Raw genomic sequence first — 6,000 nt, 5'->3', positions numbered from 1 at the left:
TTATTTTCTGTCATCCAGTCCAGCACCCACGAGTTCACATCTTCAGAATTTCCTGTGATGTGCAGCGTTGCATAGAACTGAAGAATGAGTTCTTCATTCCAATCACAGATGTCAGTGCAGAAGTTCAGCAGCCCAGCGTCGTGAAGAACACTGAGGAATGGCTCGAAGCACGACAGAGACTCCATGTCCACGTGAGGAATATGTGCATGATAGAAGACTTTGTCTTTGTTGAACAGCACTAAGGAATAGAAATTGGCTTGACTAGCAGTCCAGAAACGTCTCTTCCTTATGCGAGCAGAATCATAAGGGTTGTAGTCAGTGAAGAACACATGCTCGCCAAAGAAGTCTTCAGCCTTGAACTTCTGTTTCCTTGAGAACGGATCCTTTGGCTTTGGTAGAGGAGTGTCAGTGAGTTGCATCACGACCTCAGGAATAGCGATCTTAGGTTCATCAGGCTGAGGAATTTCTGGTTCCTCTTCAGTTGCAGTCTGCGTTGTCATATGATCAGAAGCATCAGTTTCTTCAGCACTAGTGGCTGGAATACCTTCACGTACAGACGAGGTGGGATGAGTTTCTTCAGAGCCCATTTGAATTGTTGGTGCAGGGGACTGAGGAATTTGTTGTAGCGGGGTGAAGAGTGGAGAATTGGGGTGCTGACTTTCCCAAAAGTCACCATCCATTACTGGCGTTGTACTTCCAATATCCACGTCTTCATCTTCCAATTCTTCAACACCAGCCTCTTCAGCAGTGAACTGAGGCATTGGTGAGGATACAACAGGTGTAGAAGGGATCGCATCCACTTCAATTTCTTCATGAATCTGCTCTGATGAAGCAGCAGATTGAGTTTCTTCATCAGATCCCCTGGGGATCTCATAGTCTTCACCAAAAGGAACAAGGTCCTTTGATGGCATGGTAGAAATCGGAACAGCATCAATCGGATTTTCAAACGAGCTAGTCATAGGCTTCATCTTCTTTGGAGCTGAAGATTCTGAAGCACCTGTTGCTTTCCTTTTCTTCACTGCAGCTCGCTCTGCAGCCTTGGTCTTTTTCACATCTGATGCAGATGGAAGGATAGGAGTTGGTGTAGGCGCGGGAGGAGCTGAGGAATCTGTTTGAATTTCTTCAGGCGCAGCTGATGCAGTTGCCCTGACTTCTTCAGTTTCTTCAGGCGCACCACTAGTGGATCCCCTGGCAATTTATTCAGCGGCTGGAATGGAGTCATCAGCCTTGGAACTAGCATTTTCATCAGCAGCCTGAAAGTTATCAGCGGTGCTGGCATGTTCTTCAGTGGGCTGAGCAGAAGGTTCAGCTTGAGGCACTTCTTGTTGCGATGGGTCTGCAACGTTGGTGAACTTCTCAGTCAGTTTAACAAACCTGACTTTGGCTCCTTTCCAATCAGCATAGTAGGCGCTGAAGTTGTTGCTGAGGGTTTTGATTTCTGACTGAATCTTGATGAGTTCATCAGTTGCCATTTTGACTACGTTGGTCTTCAGATACTTTTCCTTCTTGTACTGGGCCTTCTTGATCTGCCTGGCCTGCTCATATTTCCATTTCTCCTCTTGGATGAAATGAGTCAGCATGTGACTTTGGCTAGGGGTCAACTTGAAATCTGGCATAGGAGTGTTTGGGTCCTTGTGCCAGAGATTAATGTAATCGAGGATCGCCCTTGGATCCAAAAGTAGTGGCACAGGTGTGCCTTTGGCTCTAGCGGCCCTTTCTTGTCTGTCTCTGATTATACCAGCAAGTTCTTCATCATCAGCTTCGTCTTCTTCAGACGGCACGTTGAAGGCGACATGCTTCTTCTTAGGACTTGGCCGAGGACCTCGTCCAGCAGTTGCCTTGGTCTTCAGCAGAGTGGGGCCCGATGAAGAATTTGGTGCAGCTGAGGAACTTGCTGAGACACCAGAGGCAATGGAGATGCCCGCAGTCCTTTGGCACGAGGCCAAATGCGCAGGTGCTGAGGACTTTGTCGGAACAGCTGAGGACTTTGGAGGAGCTGAGGATTTCGGAGGAGCAGCAGCAGCATGAGGAATTGGTCTTGAGGACTTTGAAGATTCTGGCCGTGAGGGCACAGCTAAGGAACTTGGCCGTGACGGCACTGTTGGTGAAGCACTTGGCTTGCGCGCAGGCTTCTTTGCCATAGATCTCTTTGGCTTGACATAGGCCTCAGTGGCAGCAACAGCAGAGTCTTCGTTGAATTTCCTCACTGCTTCTTTTGCTTGCTTGGCCAACTTGGCTTGGCGCTTGGCCCATTCTTCAGGGAAGTCCTCACCACGTTTGATGCTAGTGGGGTCTGCCACTTGGCCAGGTGCCAATGGAGCTCTTGGGCATGGAGGATTGAGCGCCAATTTCTTCATATACTTTGGAGTTACATATCTGTATTCCCTCCATTCTCGTGCCCATCTCCTTTCAATCCTCTGTATGCGCACCTTGCGCTGATTTTTATCTTCTTTGCCAAACTTGGCCTCATCAGGTGTGCAATATTCTTTGTAAATGTCCTAAGGGATTTCAAAGGCAGTCATGAACTCAGGCTTCTTTCCTCCTTTCTGCGGCCTTTTATCGTCAGCCATTTTCTTCAGTTGAGGAATTTGAACAATCGAATTCTCTGAAGAAGTATGCAACTTTTCTTCGAGGAACGCTGCAAATGAGTTAAGTTGATGAGAACCTAGTGATTCAGCAGCGAACATGAGTACCTGTGAACAGAGTATAGTTGCGAGGAATTTGGAGAGGTCATATGCGTTCTCAGAAGGTTTTTCAAAAAGAACAAGTTTGAGGAATTTGACCAGATGAGTCTTGAAGAATTTCACTAAGCGAGCTTTGTCTTAGGTTCCAGAGTTGTATAGATTGAAGATCCACACAATTGAGGAATCTTGAAGAAAAATGATGCTTAGAGAAATGAATTAAGAACAGATGACTTGTGAGGTGTTTTGTGTGTGAGGATTTGAAGAATAAAACACCTTTGAAGATTTTGTAGAAAACTTTCGAATCAAAGAGGGCAGTAAAAGTAACTTTTAATTACCCTGAATGAAGAACACGACGAACACAGAGATGGAGAAGTGAAGTTCGTCGGTGTAGATCTTCCATGCCCTAACTTGGTGGAGGAAGACGTCTACGGCGGAGGCGGAGTGAAGATTTCCGCGGCCGGCGCGAGTACCACGGCGACGAGGTCGAGGCAGTGAAGCTCTTCCTCACTGGCGACGATGGAGTAGCGGCGGCGCTAGGGTTTGGGAAGCTCGAGCAGAAGAGAGAGTTCGAGCGGAGTAAAGGAAGTGAGGAAGGGGACGGGGGTTATTTATAGCCACGGTGAAAAACTGTTTTCCTGAAGATTTGGGACGAACGTAACCCTGACCCTTCTCCTTAGCACGACATGTGTCACCCACGTACTGTGAAGTGGAGATCGTGGGTGAATAGAATAATGTATCGTGGGATGCGGAACGGTTTGAGCGGCAAAACCGAAAATTTGGATAATATTAGTTTTAACATTCTGTTCGCAATTTCTTCAGCTGACAAGGACACAGTGAAGATTTTGAACAAGTTTCAAATAGAACGCACATGAAGAATTTGAATAGATTGGGTTGAGTATAGCATAGAGGGGGAAGGGTCCGATCACATTCACTTAGCAGAAAAACCAACTTGAAGAAATAACCATAAGTGAATGTTGTAGAGGACAAACTCATATATATATAGCCAATGAAGAAAAACGATGGAACAAGTGAAGATTTTTCAAAGTTGAAGAATTTAAACAACTGAGGGATTTCACAAAACTAAGGAAAAACTCAAATTGAAGATTTTCAACTTTTGTGGTGGCGTGACCCACCGTATAAGAATGATGATTTCAGACACCGCGTACAATTGTCGTAGGGTTCTGAGGATCGAATTCTTCATTAATTTCTTCACACTTAGAGTGTTATTCTTCATTGTTTGAAGAAAAATGTTTCTTCATGTGTTGCACATCTAAGTCATCAATTTTGCACAAGTGTTAGGATGAGTGCCTTTTTCAAAGTACATTCGAAGACTCTAAGATATTTAGCTCACACCGCAACTTGCTAAATCTCTTCTCATCCAAGGGCTTTGTGAAGATATCGGCTAGCTTTTCTTCAGTCTTCACATGCTCAATAGAAATGTCGCCCTTCAACACATGATCACGAACAAAATGATGACGAATCTGAATGTGCTTTGTCTTCGAGTGCTGAACTAGGTTGTGAGCAATCTTGATGGCACTCTCATTGTCACAGAGGAGAGGCACATTCTTCATGTTGACGCCATAGTCCTTGAGAGTTTGCTTCATCCATAGCAGTTGAGCACAGCAAGAACCAGCAGCAATGTACTCAGCTTCAGCAGTAGATAGTGATACGCAGTTCTATTTCTTTGAGGACCAACAGACCAAAGAACGTCTGAGGAAATGTCATGTACCAGATGTTGACTTGCGGTCCACACGATCACCAACATAGTCAGAGTCAGAATATCCAATGAGATCAAAATCTGAGCCCTTGGGATACCATAATCCTAGTATTGGTGTGTGGGCTAGATATCGAAGAATATGCTTCACAGCCTTATGGTGTGATTCTTTCGGTGCAGCTTGAAATCGGGCACACATGCAAACACTAAGCATTATATCTGGCCTAGATGCACATAAGTACAATAAAGAGCCAATCATGGAGCGGTATACCTTATGATCGAAGTCAATACCATTTTCATCAGTGCACAGATGACCATTTGTGGGCATAGGGATTTTGATGCCTTTGCAATCTTGCATGCCGAATTTCCTCAATACATCCTTGAGGTATTTCTCCTGAGATATGAATATGCCATTGTGCTGTTGACGAATTTGAAGACCTAAGAAGAATTTCAACTCTCCCATCATAGACATTTCATATTCCTCTCTCATCATATAACCAAATTCGTCACTATAATGTTGGTTAGTACAGCCAAAGATAATATCATCAACATATATTTGGCACACAAACAGTTCACCATCATAAGATTTAGTAAAGAGAGTAGTATCGAGTGAACCGGGTGTGAAGCCATTCTTCATGAGGAATTCCTTCAAAGTATCATACCATGCCTGAGGGGCCTGCTTGAGGCCATAGAGGGCCTTATTGAGTCTGAAGACTTTCTCAGGATTCTTCGGATCTTCAAAACCTGGGGGTTGAGCAACATATACTTCTTCCTCAAGATTACCATTGAGGAATGCACTTTTCACATCCATTTGATATAAGATGATATCATGATGGTTAGCATAAGCAAGTAATATGCGAATAGCCTCAAGTCTAGCAACAGGTGCGAAAGTTTCATCGAAATCAATTCCTTCAACCTATGTATAGCCTTGAGCTACTAGCCGTGCCTTATTCCTCACCACAAGGCCATTTTCATCTTGCTTGTTGTGGTAGATCCATTTTGTGCCAATGATATTGTGCTTGCGAGGATCTGTACGTTTGACCAGTTCCCAGACGTTGTTGAGCTTGAATTGATGTAATTCTTCTTGCATGGCCTGAATCCACTCAGGCTCCAGAAATGCTTCATCTACCTTTGCGGGCTCTGTGATAGAGACAAAGGCATAGTGCTCACAAAAGTTAGATAGATGTGAAGCTTTTGAGCGGGTGAGAGGACATGGTGCTCTAATGTCATCAATGATCTTCTCCACTTGCGCTTCTTTTGCAACGGGAGGGTGAGTTGGTTGTCGTTAAGGAATTTGATCAGCATTTTCTTCAGCATCAATTTCTTCAGCATTTTCCTCAGGTGCATCAGTTCGATGTTCTTCACGTTCTGGAATGAATTCTTCGGCAGATTCTTCAGTAGGAATGACAAACTCAGTAGCCTTGAACTTGATAGAATCCTCAGGTGCTGGTTCATCTATCACATAAGGTAGGTGCTCTCTTTGCGAGCCATTAGTTTCATCGAACCACACATCTACAGTTTCAACAACCTTGTGAAGAACGTTGTTGAAGACTTTGTAGGTGTGTGAGTCCTTTCCGTAACCAAGCATAAAACCTTCATGTG

Source organism: Triticum urartu, chromosome 5A (assembly GCF_056163025.1).
Source record: "Triticum urartu cultivar PI428250 chromosome 5A, HENAU_Tu73, whole genome shotgun sequence".
NCBI lineage: Eukaryota > Viridiplantae > Streptophyta > Magnoliopsida > Poales > Poaceae > Triticum > Triticum urartu.
This window is presented reverse-complemented; position numbering follows the sequence as displayed.